At 44.9% G+C, this 21041-nt stretch overlaps 1 protein-coding gene across 6 annotated transcripts in view; it reads right to left on the reverse strand.

Moving 5' to 3' along the window:
• LOC126161441 (prolyl 4-hydroxylase subunit alpha-1) overlaps positions 1-21041 on the reverse strand; it is an 806800-nt gene that overhangs the window by 214090 nt on the left and 571669 nt on the right. The window lies entirely within an intron of this gene.

A 21041-nucleotide genomic window follows, 5' to 3' on the forward strand; every position in this document is an offset into this window, starting at 1 on the left:
ACCATCATTGGCAGGAAGAAGGCACTACAACGTGGATTAAGGAAGCTAGGAAAGATTTAAAAATGTCGAACATCACAGAGTTTCAGATGTTGGAAACACGTCCATTTAAGAGCAAAGAGCAAAATTTGGAAGCATTTCGAGGGAATGAAGACCAAAGCAGTGTGGACAAACTTGGATAGAACAACAAAGGAAAATCAGCGGAAACATGAAAGATTACTGGAGACATGGGAAACTCAAGAGGAAGACATAATGATATGGCGCATTCCTAACTGATCATTTCGCTTGTAGTATCAAAAGTTTCTTCATTGACTGTGTTAGTCACTGAACAGTAACGAACTGAAATGTAGAACAGGGTCTTACGCTACTGGCCATTGAAATTGCTACACCAAGAAGAAATGCAGCTGATAAACGGGTTTCATTGGACAAATATATTATACTAGAACTGACATGTGATTATATTTTCACGCAATTTGGGTGCATAGATCCTGAGAAATCAGTACCCACATCAACGACCTCCAGCTGTAATAACGGCCTTGATACACCTGGGCATTGAGTCAAACAGAGCTTGGATGGCATGTACAGGTACAGCTCGCCATGTAACTTAAAAAAAAAAAAAAAAAAAAGGTTCAAATGGCTCTGAGCACTATGGGACTTAACTTCTGAGGTCATCAGTCCCCTATAACTTAGAACTACTTAAACCTAACTAACCTAAGTACATCACACACATCTATGCCCGAGGCAGGATTCGAACCTGCGACCGTAGCGGTCGTGCGATTCCAGACTGTAGCTCCTAGAACCGCTCAGTCACTTCGGCTGCCCATGCAGCTTCAACACGATACCACAGTTCATCAAGAGTAGTGACTGGCGTATTGTGACGAGCCACTTGCTCGGCCACCATTGACCAGACATTTTAAATTGGTGTGAGATCTGGAGAACGTGCAGGCCAGGGTAGCAGCCGAACATTTTCTGTATCCAGAAAGGCCCGTACAGGACCTACGCATTACCCTGCTGAAATGTAGGATTTCGCAGGGATCGAATGAAGGGTAGAGCCACGGGTCGTAACACATCTGCCGTCAATGCGATCAAGAGGTGACCGAGAAGTGTAACCAATGGCACCCCATACCAACACGCCGGGTGATACGCCATTATGGCGATGACGAATACACGCTTCGAATGTGCGTTCACCGCGATGGCGCCAAACACGGATGCGACCATCATGATGCTGTAAATAGAACCTGGATTCATCCGAAAAAATGACGTTTTGCAATTCGTTCACCCAGGTTCGTCGTTGAGTACACCATCACAGGCGCTCCTGTCTGTGATGCGGTTTCAAGGGTAACCGCAGTCATGGTCTCCGAGCCGATAGTCCATGCTGCTGCAAACGTCGTCGAACTGTTCGTGCAGATGGTTGTTGTCTTGCAAACGTCCGCATCTGTTGACTCAGGGATCGAGACGTGGCTGCACGATTCGTTACAGCCATGCGTATAAGATGCCTGTCATCTCGACTGCTAGTGATGCGAGGCCGTTGGGATCCAGCACGGCGTTCCGTATTACCCTCGTGAACCAAACAATTCCATATTCTGCTAACAGTTATTGGATCTCGACCAATACGAGCAGCAACTACGCGATACGATCAACCGCAATCGCGATAGGCTATAATCCGACTTTTATTAAAGTCGGAAACGTGATGGTACGCATTTCTCCTCCTTACATGAGGCATAACAACAACGTTTCACCAGACAACGCCGGTCAACTATTGTTTGTGTATGAGAAATCGGTTGGAAACTTTCCTCATGTCAGCACGTTGTAGGTGTCGCCACCGGCGCCAACCTTGTGTGAATGCTCTGAAAAGCTAATCATTTGCAATCACAGCATCTTCTTCCTGTCAGTTAAATTTCGCGTCTGTAGCACGTCATCTTCGTGTTGTAGCAATTTTAATGGCCAGTAGTGTATTAAACAATAAGACACGCAGACTCCCCACAACTTACCTACTGACTACAAGAAAAAGACACCATAAATTGACATAGAAACTAATATTAACGACTTTCTCCAGCCAACAGCCCCCCCCCCTCCCCCCGCGCTACCATCCTTTTTCCGCCAGCGCGTCAGTACAGCTAGCAGACACGCGGTTACACTACAAACAAACGAAAACTGAAGACTGTATTGCCACAAGCACAAACAAAAGACGACAGGACACCCTGCGAAAGTTGGCAGTACTACCGTTAGCAGTAAACATACGACTTCTTTAAAAAACACTCAAGTGACACACGTGGAGTTGGATGTAATGGAATGTATACTGTACACCAGTGTCCACAACAGGCCATCCTGGACTGCAGAGGATAACTAGTACAGGTACAGCGAACACAAAAAATTGTAAAAAAATATGTGCTATAAACGTTGAGCACCTGTGTGCTGAAAGTTGTTTTCAATCTAACAGTCATTTATTCCATCATTGCCGAGACGACGATCGTTAGAGAAGCCATTCAGAACTATTTAGCGGATAATAACGGTGTTTCAGAAGGCTTGAAAGACTCATCTAAGGAAATGGGTCGTTTCTGTGCGTATGTTCTCGTTATGACGCCACGACCCCCGTAAAGTGGGAATGTCGGGCGGTTGCAAACTCACGTATGCGGCCGACACTAATTGTCGCAGTAAAACTAAAGGATTTGTAGTTCGGCCTGACGACTCAGTCACACGTACGTGAGCGTCACTCCTTCCTGAACACTGACTGAGGCATATATGTTAGCATGGCAGATAAGATTATGAAGCCAACGTGTAACTTCCGTATGTTTCCACTTTACAACTACACGACACCCAGCCGCACTGTCAGTTGCGCACGGAAGCGACAATGTTCTTCCGGCTTAGCGTTTGTGATAGCGATAGCTCGCAAACATTGCTTTGCGTGAACAATGGTACATACACAAAGAAGAAAAGTAGATGACAAACGGGTATTCATAGGACAAGTATATTTTACTACAATTGACATGTGATTACATTTTCACGCTATTTGGGTGCATAGATCCTGAGAAATCAGTACCCAAAACAACCACCTCTGGCCGTAATAACGGCCTTGGTACGCCTTGGCATTGAGTCAATCAGAGCTTGGATGGCTGCCCATGCATCTTTAACACCATACCACAGTTTATCAAGAGTAGTGACTGGCGTATTGTGACGAACCAGTTGCTCGACCACCATTCACCAGACGTTTTCAAGTAGTGAGAGATCTGGAGAATGTGCTGGCCAGGGCAGCGAACATTTTCTGTGTCCAGAAAGACCAGTACAGGATCTGCAACGTGCGGTCGTGCATTATCCTGCTGAAATGTAGGGTTGCGTAGGGTACAGCCACGGGTCGTAACACATCTGAAATGTTACGTCCACTGTTCAAAGTGCCGTCAATGCGAACAAGAGATGACCGAGACGTGTAACCAATGGCATCCATACCATCACGCCAGTAAGGCGATGACGAATACACGCTTCCAATGTGCGTTCACCGCGATGTCGCCAAACACGGATGCGACCATCATGATGCTGTAAATAGAACCTGGATTCATCCGAAAAAATGACCTTTTGCCATTCGTGCACCCAGGTTCGTCGATGAGTACACCATCGCAGGCACTCCTATCTGTGATGCAGAATAAATGGTAACCGCAGCCATGGTCTCCGAGCCGATAGTCCATGCTGCTGCAAATGTCGTCGAACTGTTTGTACAGATGGTTGTTGTCTTGCAAACGTCCGCATTTGTTGACTCAGGGTTCGAGACGTGGCTGCACGATCCGTTACAGCCATGCGGATAAGATGCCTGTCTCGACTGCTAGTGATATGAGGTCGTTGGGATCCAGCATGGCGTTCCGCATTACTCTCCGGAACCCACCGATTCCATATTCTGCTAACAGTCATTGGATCTCGACCAACGCGAGCAGCAATGTCGCGATACGATTAACTGCAATCGCGATAGGCTACAATCCGACCTTTATCAAAGTCGGAAACGTGATGGTACGCATTTCTCCTCCCTACACGAGGCATCACGACAACGTTTCACCAGCCAACGCCGGTCAACTGCTGTTTGTGTATGAGAAATCTTTTGGAAACTTTGCTCATGTCAGCACGTTGTAGGTGTCGTCACCGGCGCCAACCCTGTGGGAATGCTCTGAAAAGCTAATCATTTGCATATCACAGCATCTTCTTCCTGTCGGTTAAATTTCGCGTCTGGAGCATTTCATCTTCGTGGTGTAGCAATTTTAATGGCTTGTAGTGTAACTATGCGATTCCTTTCTACATCATCTATACGTCATTTGATGTTCTGTGCAATAGGAAAAGTCGTCTTGTGTAACGTGCAGTGTACCTCATACGCATTGCTCCTCAACCGTATGTCTTCAGTAGCATTTATGTACGTATCTTGTCAGTGCAGGATGATCTAACGAAATAATCCAAACAGGATGGAAATAGTCGCCACCACCGTAGTCGAGGTCGCTAACGCACCCTTGTTGCGTTGGTACTGAACTCAGAGGTAAGCTTGTTCAAATCCTGAAGGTGATAAATTTTCAGTACCGGTATTTGGCTCGCGAGGAGAGATGGGAGCAAGAGGTGGCGGAATAAAGTCTTCGCGCCAATGTCCTGAATTAAATTTCAAACCTCTCCGCAGAGTCTCCTGAAGGAAGGGCATGCGACATTGGTGATGCTGATCTGTCCGTCGGATGGGCACGTTAAGCTCGGCGACTCTGGAGACCGAAAATCTCCTCTGTGGGAACCAACATGGGTTCCGAAAACAACGACATATGTAACCCAGGTCGCTGTGTTCGTCCAGAGACCCATAAAGCAGTAGATACAGGCGTCCGGATAGAAGCCGTGTTCCTTGACTTCCGGTAAACATTCGTTACTGTTCCGCACTGCCACCTAATGAACAAAATACATGCGTACAGAATATCAGACCAACTGTGTGATTGGACTGAAGAGCTTTTGGCAAATAGAACACAGCATGGCATTGTGAACGGAGAGACGTCTTCAGATGTAAAAGTAGCTTCGGGCGAGCCGATGGAGAGTGTTATAGGATCATTACTTTTCATAATATGTATAAATAACCTAGTAGATAACGCTGCAAGTTCCATGAGGCTTTTCCCGGATTATGGTGTTGTATACAGTTAAGTCGTGATTCTAGAAAATTGTAGTGAAACGCAGGAAGACCTGTACAGGATCAATGCTTGGTGCAGGGAGTGGAAAATGACCTTCAATATAAACAAATGTAAAGCACTGCGAATATATAGCCAGAAAAACCCTTTATTGTATCATTACATAACTGCAAATCAATCACTGGGCAGTTACTTCCATAAAATATCTAGGAGTATGCCTACAAAACGATTTGAAGTGGGACGTCCGTATAAAATTAATCGCAAGATTTAAGTCAGATTGAGATTCATTTCCTCAGGAAATGTAGTCCATCAACAAAAGAGGTGGCTTAAAAACACTTGTTCTTCCAATACTTAAATAGTGTTCGTCAGTACGGGATCCACACCAGATACGACTGACAGAGGAAATAGAAAAGATCCAAAGAAGGAGAGCACATATCGTTACGGGTTCGTTTAGTAAATGTGAAAGCGCCATGCGGACGCTCAGTCAACTCCAGTCGTAGACGTTCCAAGAGACGCGTTCTGTGTCATAATATACTTTTAAAGTTCCTACGAGTGGTAACCAATATGTCGGTTCCTCCTCCGTGTTGTTGTTGTTGTTGTGGTCTTCAGTCCTGAGACTGGTTTGATGCAGCTCTCCATGCTAATCTATCCTGTGCAAGCTCCTTCATCTCCCAGTACCTACTACAACCTACATCCTTCTGAATCTGCTTGATGTATTCATCTCTTGGTCTCCCTCTACGATCTTTACCCTCCACGCTGCCTACCAGTAATAAATTGGTGATCCCTTGACGCCTCAGAACATGTCATACCAAGCGATCCTTTCTTCTAGTCAAGTTGTGCCACAAATTCCTCTTCTCCCCAATTCTATTCAGTATATCCTCATTAGTTACGTGATCTACCCATCTAATCTTCAACATTATTCTGTAGCACCAAATTTCGAAAGCTTCTATTCTCTTCTTGTCTAAACCAGTTACTGTCCACGTGTCACTTCCACACATGGCTACATTCCATACAAATACTTTTCAGAAAGTTCTTCCTGACATTTAAATCTATACTCGGTGTTAACAAATTTCACTTCTTCAGAATCACTTTCCTTGCCATACATTCTACATTTTATATCCACCCTGCTTCGACAATCATCAGTTATTTTGCTTCCCAAATAGCAAAACTCATATACTGCTTTAAGTGTCTCACTGACTAATCTAATTCCCTCAGCATCACCCAATTGAATTGGACTACATTGCATTATCCTCGTTTTGCTTTTGTTGATGGTTCAAATGGCTCTGAGCACTATGGGACTCAACTTCTGAGGTCATTAGTCCCCTAGAACTTAGAACTAGTTAAACCTAACTAACCTAAGGACATCACAAACATCCATGCCCGAGGCAGGATTCGAACCTGCGACCGTAGCGGTCTTGCGGTTCCAGACTGCAGCGCCTTTAACCGCACGGCCACTTCGGCCGGCTGCTTTTGTTGATGTTCATCTTATATCCCCCTTTCAAGACACCGTCTATTCCGTTCAGTTTCTCTTCCAGGTCCATTGCTGTCACTGACAGAATGACAATGTCGTCGACACACCTGAAAGTTTTTATTACTTCTCCATGGATTTTAATTCCTACTCCAAATTTTTCTTCTGTTTTCTTTACTGCATCCTCAATATACGGGTTGAACAACATCGTGGACAGGCTACAACCCTGTCTCACTCCCTTCTCAACCACCGCTTCCCCTTTCGTGCCCCTCGATTTTTGTAACGGCCATCTTTTCCTGTACAAATTGTAAATAGCCTTTCGCTCCCTGTATTTTACCCCTGGTACCTTCAGATTTTGAAAGACAGTATTCCAGTCAACATTGTCCAAACCTTTCTCTAAGTCTATAAATGCTAGAAACGTAGGTTTTCCTTTCCTTAACCTATCTTCTAAGATAAGTCGTAGGGTCAGTTTTTCCTCGCGTCTTCCAACATCTCTATGGAACCCAAACTGGTCTTCCCCGGGGTCGGCTTCTACCAGTTTTTCCATTCGTCTGTCAGGAATTCGCGTTAGTATTTTGCAGCTGTGACTTATTAAACTGATAGTTCGGTAATTTTCACCCCTGCCAACACCTGCTTTCTTTGGAATTGGAAATATTATATTCTTCTTGAAGTCTGAGGGTATTTCACCTGTCTCATACATCTTGCTCACCAGATGGAACAGTTTTGTCATGACTGGCTCTCACAAGGTTATCAGTAGTTCTAATGGAATGTTGTCTACTCTCGAGGCCTTGTTTTGTACAGTATCATATCTCCCATTTCATCTTCATCTACGTTCTCTTCAATTTCCATAATATTGCCCTCAAGTACAAAGCCCTTTTCCTCCTCCGTATAACTCGAGAAAAGAGCAGCAAGATAAAATTAGAGAGATCAAAGCTTAGAGTCTGACCAGCAATCGTTCTTCTCGAGAACCATGTGCGACTGGAACAGGAAAAGGGGGAAGTGACACGGTGCACTAAGTACCCTGCACCAAAAGTTGCAAGATGGCTTCCAGAGTAAAGATGTAGATGTAGACACCACAAACCTAACACTGCACTGTATCAGCACTCATCCATACGCCATAGATACACACAAGACACTTCGTCACCGGGCAGGAGAAGGAAAATGGCAAACGACCTCCACTAGGTTCTAGCTCAGGACGACAATACAGGATTCCTGGATCTGTTCCCCAAATCATTCCCTGAGTATGGGGCTCTGTATTATGTTATGGATGTAAATAACATGTTTTATTTGATAATGATCTAAGCCGGAACACCGATCAGATAACAAAATTATTTAAACCCAACACAGGCCCTTCTACGCAGATAAGATGTCGTTCATGATATGCGTATTGTTCCATTTTTGCTCTGATGTTGCATAATATGATTTCAGTTCACAAGAATTCCATTTTAAAAGACGAACATGAAGTATTATAGAATTCTTTTGAAGCTCCTTGATAAAACCATGACATATTACGAATGACAAAAAAGACCATTATGTATGTTACCCTGTATAACACAGTTTGTGTTTTTTTATGAAAACTATTGTAAGAAATTGCATCTTTGTTACGGATAGCTATAGTCAGCCGATGTTCGTCGGGAGTGTGATCGTTCAGATCCGCGTACGACCATCCACATTTAGGTTTCCCGTGATTTCCCTAAATCGCTCCAGGCAAATTCCGGGTTGGATCCTTTGAAAGGGAGCGGCTGATTTCCTTCCCCATCCTTGAAACCATCCGAGCTTGCGCTCCGTCTCTCATGATTTGGATGTCGACGAAGTTTTAAACTCAAATCTTCCCTCCTTTTTTCAATTAATATTCGTGTTAACTCTCTCCGCCCTGAACACTTTCACGTAAATGGTAAATGAAACGGAATTACCTGGATATTTTGACCTGTTAGCGTCGACTGAAAACATGAACGAGAGAAATGTGTTGCGTGGAGTCTGCACAAACATTGCACGTCAGTTGAAAACTTGTGCGCCCGCAAGAGGAAGTAAGAGGAGATGGGCTGGGAGAGGCAGAAGGAGGGTAGAGTGGAGATGAGGGTATTTTATCCCCGTCTGGATTCTGCATCTACACACTTCCTATTTATAATTAAATTTTTCATGCGTTTCTTGCAGTGATTGTCAGGGGTTTTACTAAACCGCAGATTTTGCGCTGCTGAGCGAAAGAGGAAATCCTATGGCTTTGGCAATTACTATAGAGTTTGGATTTATTTGGTTTCAGACTGTTCAGTGTGTGAGGGTAGAGTACCCTTCATAGCTGTACCCTTACATAGTATCGATCATACGCTCTACGCAGCGATCATAAACTAAAGCGAAGACTGCAGTGCAATCAACAATTTGCGGGTGGGTGAGCGGGAGTCGAGTGTTAAAAGAGTCTGTGAGTGGAAGTCGGGTGTGCGAGAGGCTTGAGACGGTTGCTCGGTAGCGAGGCCGGAGATTAGTGGCAGAATGTAGATGTGATGGCACACAGTATTTGATTTCTGATGATTGTTTATAAATGTTGGTTTTCAAAAGGGTGTTTTAATTAATAAAATCCAGTATTTGAGAAAGGACCTATTGTCATTTAGTATGCCGGCCGCGGTGGCCGTGCGGTTCTAGGCGCTGCAGTCCGGAACCGCGTGACTGCTACGGTCGCAGGTTCGAATCCTGCCTCGGGCATGGATGTGTGTGATGTCCTTTGGTTAGTTAGGTTTAATTAGTTCTAAGTTCTAGGGGACTGATGACCTAAGATGTTAAGTCCCATACTGCTCAGAGCCATTTGAGCCATTTGTCATTTAGTAGTTTTCCTTAGATTTCACAATAACAGAAGGACACGACAATGAGTTTGATGCAAAGGAGCTATTACTGATTATGCTAAATTAATTAAATATAACTTCATCTTCAGCGTAATCGATGCGAAACTTGAGGGGGGGGGGGGGTTATAAGTAGATATTACGCCGTTTCCAAGGCGCGGCGACGGCTTCGGCGCTATCACATAACTAAGGCGGATGATCACCTTGACAGAACATTGCCCAAATAGAGTCCTCGTGTTTCGTCTCTCACTGAGCTGTAGTAAAGGGTCGCTCCAACACAGTGGCATGTGTAGTTTGGTGAAAATTCCAATAAGGACATTAACTTGGCTGCAGCATAACCCTGCAACGTCCGTCCCAAATTCCTATTAGGGTGTCCGTTCCCCAAGAGCCACAACAGTAGTTAATCGATTGTCTGTGGACAAAGAAGATCCCTAAAGGCTTGCTGAGTCTACATTCAGTTGTACTCGGCGGATCTGTTGTAGTAGACTGAAAACACATCCGTACACCCATGGACCCAAAACGCATCAATCGAGAAGAGAGGACCAAAGTACGAAATTTCAGAATAGAAACGATGCCCTCTGCAGGAACTGTGGCCTTTTCGAAGCTTTCGGGTTGGAACGTAGCGCAATATGCAGTCACAGAGTTACGAATCCTGCAGTCCACGGCTCGACAATGATGAGTCAATGATTTTCAGAAAAAACAAGTTCACAAGAAAAATTGACACTAGAGTTATTAGAACCTAAGTACTATAGTAGTTGACGGGGTACATATAAGAAGTATATTGGGTGGCATCTGACTAGGTGAAAGTATTTACACTCATGCTCATAAATTAAGGATAAGCTGATACCTGGTGAAACAAAGCTTTGGTTTTTTTTTCCTTTATTGAATTTCGATTCCCCCCGAAGGGGGCGGGCTGGCAGCAGCTTAGTACGCTGCTCTGCGGCCTACAGACTTTTTAAAACGTAATGAGAAGATGAAATGAAATGAAATGTGCGACGAGGGCCTCCCGTCGGGTAGACCGTTCGCCTGGTGCAAGTCTTTCGATCTGACGTCACTTCGGCGACTTGAGCGTCGATGGGGATGAAATGATGATGATTAGGACAACACAACACCCAGTCCCTGAGCGGAGAAAATCTCCGACCCAGCCGGGAATCGAACCCGGGCCCTTTGGATTGACAGTCTGTCGCGCTGACCACTCAGCTACCGGGGGCGGACAATGATAAGATAAGAAACAATAAAAGCAGGCGATAAAACGGTGACTTAAATTGTAAAACGGCGGAAAATTGTGGAAAGATAAAACATAAAGCAAAGGGTTGGCAATGCTAATAAAATACACAGGAAGCAGACAGGTAACATAGGAGACAGACAATTAAAAAACATGGCGACAGTCTGGTTTCTGTTCGCAAGAGATATAAAAAATCACACCCAGCGACAGTATGTTGTCTGTTCGCAACACTTCGGAAAAGACACACAACACTGAACACTCACAGTAAACACTGCACTAAAATGTCGGCACAAAGATGACACACCATAGCCAAGGGCAGATGCGGGGGGGGGGGGGGGGACCTGGACAGATGAGGGGGAAAACAAGAAGGGAGGAGAGGGAAAACGGAAGGGGGGGAACCAAAGCAGGGACTCATAAGGGGGGGGGGGGGGGCAGGGCAGACGCGAGAGGGAATGGGAAAAGGCAGAGGAGGGAAATGAAAAAGGACTCAGGGCAGAGAAGGGGGGCAGAGAAAGGGTAGGTGGGGAAAAAAGAGGATGGAATTGGGGGGAGAGGGAGCCCAGGAAAAAGGACGGAGGAAAGGAGGGGGGTACGCTCTGGTAGGCGGTTTGCGGTAGGCGGTTTGCGGCTTTAAATCACCTCGTGGTATGACTATGCGGTGCAGCTGACCTGCGGTCGTCGCACGGTGGCGCTGGCGGCAGTCCACATACGCAGAGGTGTGTTGGTGCATGTCAGAGTATAGTGCAGCGAGTAAGTCTGCAGACGTTTTCAGACGTGCTAATGATGACTGTGTGTTGAAAATGGCTCAAAGAACTCATATTGATGACGATATGAGGGATAGAATACTAGGGCGACTGGAGCCTGGTCAAACATAGTGGGTCGTAGCACACACGTCACAGATCTGTAAGTCCACGGTATTGGTGATAAGTTGAGAAAACTGTTCCGAAACACATGTGCTACAAAACGCCACTGTTTCCTGCGCATGTACCCCGACATCGGTATGGGATATGATCACCATGCATACGTACACAGGCTGCACAACAGGTTGGCATACTGTGGATCAGGTGGTAGAGCAGCTGCTGGGGTATAGCCTCGCATTCTTGCACCAGTGCCTGGCGGAGCTCCTGAAGTGTCGTAGGGGTTTGAAGAAGTACAGAGATACGTCGACCGAGAGCATCCCAGACGTGCTCGTTGGGGTGTAGGTCTGGAGAACAGGCAGGCCACTCCATTCGCCTGATATCTTCTGTTTCAAGGAACTCCTCCACGATGGCAGCTCGGTGGGGCCGTGCGTTATCATCCATCAGGAGGAAGGTGGGATCCACTGCACCCTTGAAAAGGCGGACATTCTGGTGCAAAATGACGTCCTGATACACCTGGCCTGATACAGTTCCTCTGTCAAAGACATGCAGGGGTGTACGTGCACCAACCATAATCCCACCCCACACCATCAAACCACGACCTCCATACAGGTCCCTTTCAAGGACATTAATGGGTTGGTATCTGGTTCCTGGTTCACACCAGATGAAAATCCGGCGAGAATAACTGTTCAGACTATACCTGGACTCGTCTGTGAACATAACCTGGGACTACTGTTCCAATGACTATGTACTGTGTTCTTGACACCAGGCTTTAAGGGCTCTCCTGTGACCAGGGGTCAGTGGAATGCACCTTGCAGGTCTCCAGGCGAATAAGCCATATCTGTTCAGTCGTCTGTAGACTGTGTGTCTGGAGACAACTGTTCCAGTGGCTGCAGTAAGGCAAAGCAAAGCTACCTGCAGTACTCCGTGACTGTCTGCGGGACTGATGGTGAGATATCGGTCTTCTTGAGGTGTTTTACACTGCGGACGTCCCGCACTGTAGCACCTTGACATGTTTCCTGTCTGCTCGAATGTTGCCATAATCTTGAGATCACACTTGTGGCCCACGGAGGGCCCATGCTACGACCTGCTGTGTTCGACCAGCCTCCTAGTATTCTACCCCTCATAACGTCATCAATATGTGTTCTTTGAGCCATTTTCAACACACAGTCACCATTAGCACGTCTGAAAACCTCTGCACACTTACTCGCTGCACCGTACTCTGACAGCCACCAACAAACCTCTGCGTATGTGGATGCTGCCAGTGCCACCGTGCGACGACCGCAGGTCAGATGCACCGCATGGTCATACCAAGAGGTGATTTAAACCCGCAAACCGCCCACCAGAGCGTTGCTTCACCATTTATCAGCATTATCCTTAATTTATGAGCATGAATGTGTTAAGAAGTGACGCTTTGAAAATAGTTTTGTTCAATTTTAATTATGCTAGAGAACATTAAATAATAGAGGGCATATAAAGAAGGTGTGCTCCGATGTAAAGTTTTGTGAGCAAGCAAAGTGTTACAGATGGCATCACTCTTGAATAAGCATCTTTTTTAAAGGTGATTTCTGTTTCTACACTATGAGGAGATTAACATAATGAAACTACGCTTCAGTTGCCAGTAATTTCTTATTCATTACACAACCAGTTTCGAAGCCTAAAGCGTCATCCTCAGGTGCCACCAAATAATTATGGAAAATAAATGTGTGGCAGTCGGGACAGTAAGTCGTGAGGGATGACACCCACGGCAATTAAAGGCAATTAAACCAGCAACCAGGGCGCCCAAATCGACAGCAAGGCATTTTTTGCTAGTTACTTTTGTTGCCATCAGACAGGATTTTACCCATCATTCTAATATTTTTTCTCTTTCAGATTGGCAATTTTCTGTATAAATCCTATTCGTAAATAAGTACAAAAATTTTTTGTAAATATTTCGTTGGAAGAAGAATGCAGTTTCAGATAAATGAGTAAACAAGTAGGCATTCATATTCACTTTAACGATATACAAAGATGAAATTAGCATACAGTAAAGAAATATGCTTACTATTTAGATAGCAACATACCTTTAAAAAATACTGATTGCATACACATTAATCGTTTGCGAAGTTTCGTGAACTTCTTGTTAATTCTAGTTCTTGGGACATGTCACTTTTAGAATTTTGCCTCCTCTTGCATAAATTTCTGCGAAAGTCCATGGTTGGAAGCAAGGCAAGGGGCTTAGTTCGGCGCGAAAAAAAAATAAAAGCCACATGTGCACGAACATGCGGAGAACATCTTCCGAGGTGAGTCGACTCACATAATGAAACTACGCTTCAGTTGCCAGTAATTTCTTATTCATTACACAACCAGTTTCGAAGCCTAAAGCGTCATCCTCAGGTGCCACCAAATAATTATGGAAAATAAATGTGTGGCAGTCGGGACAGTAAGTCGTGAGGGATGACACCCACGGCAATTAAAGGCAATTAAACCAGCAACCAGGGCGCCCAAATCGACAGCAAGGCATTTTTTGCTAGTTACTTTTGTTGCCATCAGACAGGATTTTACCCATCATTCTAATATTTTTTCTCTTTCAGATTGGCAATTTTCTGTATAAATCCTATTCGTAAATAAGTACAAAAATTTTTTGTAAATATTTCGTTGGAAGAAGAATGCAGTTTCAGATAAATGAGTAAACAAGTAGGCATTCATATTCACTTTAACGATATACAAAGATGAAATTAGCATACAGTAAAGAAATATGCTTACTATTTAGATAGCAACATACCTTTAAAAAATACTGATTGCATACACATTAATCGTTTGCGAAGTTTCGTGAACTTCTTGTTAATTCTAGTTCTTGGGACATGTCACTTTTAGAATTATGCCTCCTCTTGCATAAATTTCTGCGAAAGTCCATGGTTGGAAGCAAGGCAAGGGGCTTAGTTCGGCGCGAAAAAAAATAAAAGCCACATGTGCACGAACATGCGGAGAACATCTTCCGAGGTGAGTCGACTCACATAATGAAACTACGCTTCAGTTGCCAGTAATTTCTTATTCATTACACAACCAGTTTCGAAGCCTAAAGCGTCATCCTCAGGTGCCACCAAATAATTATGGAAAATAAATGTGTGGCAGTCGGGACAGTAAGTCGTGAGGGATGACACCCACGGCAATTAAAGGCAATTAAACCAGCAACCAGGGCGCCCAAATCGACAGCAAGGCATTTTTTGCTAGTTACTTTTGTTGCCATCAGACAGGATTTTACCCATCATTCTAATGTAGTTGAGAACGAAACGTCAGAGAGAAGAAGTTCGACAGTTCGACCACGGCAACTTAGTCCGGAAGTGTTTACTGATGAAGACGCCGGCCGTGAAAGCCTACATGGGATGATTCGAGTCAATAATGTTTTGGTCCACCTCTGACCTTTATGCAAGCAGTTATCCGGCTTGGCACTGTTGCCAGAGTTTCTGGATGTTCTCCTGAGGGACATCGTGTTAGATCGTCAAAATCCCGAGTGGGTTGGAGGGCCCTGCCCATAACGCTCCAAACGTTCCCAATTGGGGAGAGATCTGGCATCCTCGCTGGCCAGATAGGACTTGGTGAGCAGGCAGACCAGAAATATCGCCCTGTGCGGGAGTGCATTAACTTGCTAAAATGTGAGCCCAAGATGATTGCCATGAAGGGCAACAAGACGGGAATTGAGTGTCGTGGACGTGCCGCTGTGCCGTAAGGGTGCAGCGGATGAGAACCAAAGGCGTCCTGCTATGAAAAGAAACGGCATCCCAGACCAGACCAGGCCGTATGGCGGGGAACTGAGCCCTGATGACTGGCGAAAACTCTGGAGACAGTGCTGGGATACCAACCTCACTGTCGCCTGCCATACGGCCCACAACCACGAATGATGGTCTCGGGTGTCATTTCTTTTCATACCAGGACGTCTCTGGCTTTTATTCGCGGCATCCTTAACACACGTAGCTGTACATCAACAATATTCTACGCTCCCCTAGATGGCAAGCCACCCTGGACTTACATTTCAGCAAGATAATGCCAGCCTGCACATGGGGAGAGTCTCTACCGGTTGTCTTCGTGCTTGGCCAGCAAGGTCACCGGTTCTCTGCCCTTCTACGAACGTTTGGAGCAGCTCGGGGATTTGAGGATCTAACACACCAGTTGGGCAGAATTTGGCACGCTGTCCCTGAGGAGACATCAAACAACTCTACCAATCAATGACAAGTCGAACAACTGCTTCCATAAGGGGCAGCAGTGGACCAACGCGTTATTGACTTTTTCAGTTTGTGAAGCTCTTTCTCTTGCATAAAACATAAAACTTTTCTCAAATGGCCGGCCGTCGTGGCTGAGCGGTTCTAAGCGCTTCAGTCCGGAACCGCGCTGCTGCTACGATCGCAGGTTCGAATCCTACCTCGAGCATGGATGTGTGTGATGTCCATAGGTTAGTTAGATTTAAGTAGTTCTAAGTCTAGGGGACTGATGACCTCAGATGTTAAGTCCCATAGTGCTCAGAGCCATTTGAACCATTTTTTTCTGATATTGTAATAATTTGTTTGTCTGTAAACGTACATCACATCTATCGATTTCCGTCCCATTCGGATAATTCCATCGTGGTGCGTCGGCTTTTTTACCTTATTTCTTAGAGTGTATTTTTGACCAGCAAGAGCATAATTGTCTACTATTTGCTGTGTCTGTCTTTCGGTGTACAATGCAGTCTCCTTCATGGATGCACGCATGAGTGCAGGATGCGGACTTTCAGTAACAAAAATGGGGTTTTGGTCGGTCCTGGAGCCGTGCTCGGGTAGCCGAAATGATTAAGGCGACCTCTTGGGTTAAGCGAGAAATCCAGTTTCGGGTCCCGGTCTAGCACAAATTTTGATTTGGCACTAAAAAATTGTGCAGCTGCACTCTAATCTTATACGCAATTCCGAATACATTTCTTCTAATGTGGTTGTCATAGCTGCTCGTGAGTTTCCTGCCTAACCCTCGGAAATCGCGACATATTGGGAAATAAACCGCCAAATATTTCACATGCAAGAATACAAGTGTCACTACTGCACATTTCACTCGCAGCAATGTAAGCTATACTCTTAGATTCCTGTCTAATCATACCCTCGGAAATCGCGAAATATTTGGAAAAACAGCCAAACATTTGTGACAAGCAACATAACAAATGTCGCTGCCGGTCGTTTCACTTGCAGTAATTTCATCTTTCGTTTTTTAATGAGACTGAAGTCAAAATTCAAATGGCTCTGAGCACTATGGGACTTAATATCTGAGGCCGTCAGTCCCCTAGAACTTAGAACTACTTAAACCTAAGTAACCTAAGGACATCACACATATCCATGCCCGAGGCAGGATTCGAACCTGCGACCGAAGCGGTCGCGCAGTTCCACACTGAAGCGCCTAGAACCGCTCGACCACAGCGGCCGGCAGACTGAAGTCACAAAAGCGAAGAAACTCATTCCCGAGATGACGCGGTCTTCTACGTAAATAACACTGACTACAGCAGAATATACTTCTATTACAGTAGCAAAAACGTCAGACTCCGTCAGAAACGCGAGGATGAAAAATAAGAAAATCAGCTTATAGCGGGACGCCTTTGAGGGCGTAACATAACGTTTATAACAATGAGACCACAATGAACTGGAGCAACTCTCAACGATATTTTCATTCATCTTAGTATGCCCTGAAGGTTTTTACGGCCAATATGTCATTAAATGACATTTATTTATAACAAATCGTACCAAGAGTGCCATTGTTGTGATAAATCTTTAACGACCCGTTGTCTTGAAACTGGAAATACCGGGAATAAACCAGCAACGTAACTTTTAAGGGCAAGTGATATTGCATTCTGCTTCTTTGCGATAGGTGTCACAGTTCAGATGGACCCGATTTTTGGTAGTTTTCGGTATCATACGGCACTTTATAGTATTACAGAGCCTGACGTACATTTTTGCACTGATAATCTTGCAAAATGACTTGACAGTACGCTAGTACTTTTGCAAGTGGCCGAAAAACACCGAATTTCCCACACATTAGCGATTATATCCCGGCTAATTCCTCCTTTTTTTCCTGCTATTTCTGCGTATTTATTTTCTCGCTTTTGCGACCTAAAGCACAATATTTCTTACTGGTGACACTTTGAAGTATTTATTTAACGCATTTTACGTACTTCCTCCCAGGTTATTAAATAAATAGTGGACTGAGTAATCTATATACATAATCGACAAGTCACTGATAAATGCATGCAGGATAGTATTTGCTGAAACAACTAACCATTGCCTTTCCTGTTCCACTAGCAAATTTACGAGAGGAAGCGATTGTTTGTAAGCTTTTGTACGAGCCGTAATATCTGTTATATAGTCATAAAATCGTAGAAAAATAGGTCTACAGAATCAAGCCTTAATTACAATGCGTCTAGAAATTTTTAACATATACAGTGTCTCTTACTAATATGATAACTGTAATTAGAGCTAAATGGTATGTACCCATGAAAAGTTACTATCCCTCCTTTCACATATTTTTCTCTGCATCCGTAGCAAATGGCTCTGGTTCTGAGCACTATGGGACTTAACATCTGAGGTCATCAGTCCCCTAGAACTTAGAAATACTTAAACCTAAAGACATCACACACATCCATGCCCGAGGCAGGATTCGAACATGCGACCGTAGCGGTCACGCGATTCCAGACGGTAGCGCCGAGAACCTCACGGCCACACCGGCCGGCCCTGCATCCGTAGCAACAACAGTAATTCACCATCGCTACTACACTATCAACAAACGGTGGAACACAACAAAAACTCTTGATATTATAAACTTCAAACGCTGCGGAAAGCACACACGCACAGCGAAGTCCCGAGAGCACGTGACAATCCTGGTTTAATGTTGACAACATGCGCAGAACGCAATGCTCACTCCGGAGATATTTACTCTGCGGATTTTCCCGTTCCGCCATTTTAAAACGGCAAAGAAGTGTGGACAGAGAGATACCTAAGGACTGCCAGGCTGCCAGCACTGCTTTCAAAATGCCACCCTGCTACTCCATCTGAGTCCTCTGCTACACGTCGGATTTACGTGAGTGCCGCTGAGAGTGTTGAGCCCTTCTTTCAATAACTCGCGCTTACGCTGGGAACAGCAAAGTGCGTGCCCAAGCTTTTGCCTGACCCCCCCGGGGATTATCGAAACGTCCGCTTGGGTGCGCGCGTGATAGTAGCAGGCATGCGGAAGACAGCAGGTGCTGGCCACGTGCCGGCGGTCTCCAAGCTCCGCAACACGTGCGGAATGCGACCGCGAGCGATCAGCCGGGCTCGGCAACGTCGTACCCACATGTCTCGGACGAATTTCAGGCGCCCAGAATCACCGTAAGTACAGGCTACAGACAACGCTCAATCGGCTCTTGATCAATACGGACCACCACATTACGTAGAATTTTCTGCGTCAATACTTCGCCAACGGCCAGAAAGCGGCTGTGGTTAAAGGCGCGCAAGGACAAAAGAAATGCTATCCGTACCACATTCGCAAGTCCCTTACCCGCGTCAGCGGATATTAAAATTACGTAAACCACTTTAAGGCCGGGGCCACAGAAGCGGAATATTTGCGAAACGGCAACTGCATGGGAAACAGACGCACCGCTATGGCGCATAGGGTAGATGCAGGCGGAACGTCTGCAGCTGCGCAATTTCGCCGCCTGCCAGACGCATCGCTCATAGCGAGACGGAAATCGCGCAGCGGCGGCCGTAGTGCTATATGGGCCACGAGAATAGGGCAATTCACATGGGCGAAGCGGCGGGCGTGCGAAGATGAACCCCAGACAGCAGTCAGTGTTGGGAACGGAGCTGCCAGTTGACAGCAGGAAGTCTTGCGTGTTCCGCTGCGTATGTGGGACCATAGAGTGACTACCACAGCCGGCCGTTGTGGCCGAGCGGTTCTAGGCGCTTCAGTCCGGAACTGCGCGTCTGCTACGTCGCAGGTTTGAATCCTGCCTCGGGCATGGATGTGTGTGATGTCCTTAGGTTAGTTAGGTCACATAGTGCTCAGAGCCATTTGAACCATTTTTGACTACCACAATGGGTCTTCTAGACGTGGAGAAAATCGACAGGGAGGTAATGGAGGTGGAGAAAAGGCCGTGTATTTGGTGTATACGGACGGAGAAGTAGAAGGATTGAAATAAGAAAGATACTGCATGGCATGAAATCTATGGTGCGTTTTATTTATTTATTTTGTGGACTACATTGGACCACTTTAGTTAATATTATGAACTAGGTTCTTCTGTTTTTTGTTGACCCAACACTTTTTCATTCTTTCACATCGTGCCCTTTTCTCCTCATCCGAAATCACCCTTCCCATTCTCTGTTTTTAATTTTTGTTAGTAGTGTGATATGTTCATCTTGAAGTATCTTGAGTGCGTCTGTCTTACCTTTCAAATCCTCCATCGTAATCTGTAATTTGATCATGTTCTCCTTGATCTCTGCGATCCATCTAATACCAGTCTTACCATTCCATATCGTCTCAATTATTTACCTGCTAATTATGTTTTCTGTTGTCCTCATCAAATGTTCTAGGAAAGAGATCCGTTTCTTTTTCATTGTACTTGTCACTGGTTCTATTTCTTTATAAACTGTTTCATTTGAAGCTATTCTCCAAACTCCATCTTTTTTGTATTTTTTATTATTACATGCTCTCTGTTTCTTTCTATTTTGAGTTATCTGTCTAATGCTACAGTGTTGGTTGTTTTAATATAGTTTCGCTAGCATATGTTATTTGCGGCTATTTGACTATTTTGTTGTGTTTCAGTTCTGTGACTATTGAGAGGCATTTTTTGTTATATGTCTTCTTGGTAACATGATGAGTTTTAATGAATTTATCCATTCCACTTCGCCATGATGGTTTCTCATTCATGTTGTCTGTTATTATTTCTGCAGTGCATTATTTCATGAGTTCGCAGATCATTCAATTACAGAGTGAAAGATCTGTTGGCAAGTTTTTCATTTCACTTCTTCATTATTGTAGTGGGGGTCGTCGTTGCTTCACGTCCGTGCGTTTAACATCAAAGTGCCCCACACGTCGGGGGTACCAAGAAAGGAACAACGTTGGCCGCTGGACCCTAAGTTTTCCTTCAGGATATCCCAGCAACTGGAAGATACAGCAACATGACTCAAGCTCAAAATGGCCCTCGCCAGAGCACCGTTTTAGACCTCGACCATACATTAAGAGTTTTACAACTCAATACAGGAGTAAGCCGATCAAAAAGTGAATATTTAGCAAAATTACTGTCCAACCACAGGGTGGATGTTATCCTGCTGCAAGAGACTCACTGCGAAAATGAAAATCAGCTCTATGCAAGATTCCAGGATATAGCTTGCTTTTAATGCAACTAGTCACAGAAGTTATGGTACTGCAACGTACGTAAAAAACAACACAGATGAAGCTGAAACAATAAGTACAAATGTGAACAATAACATGTTTGCCTCCAAAATGAAGATCGCAGGCATTGAAATTACAAACATCTATAAGCGTCCATCACAGCTTTGGATCTCGAACGAG

The sequence above is a fragment of the Schistocerca cancellata genome, chromosome 2 (genome assembly GCF_023864275.1).
Source record: "Schistocerca cancellata isolate TAMUIC-IGC-003103 chromosome 2, iqSchCanc2.1, whole genome shotgun sequence".
NCBI lineage: Eukaryota > Metazoa > Arthropoda > Insecta > Orthoptera > Acrididae > Schistocerca > Schistocerca cancellata.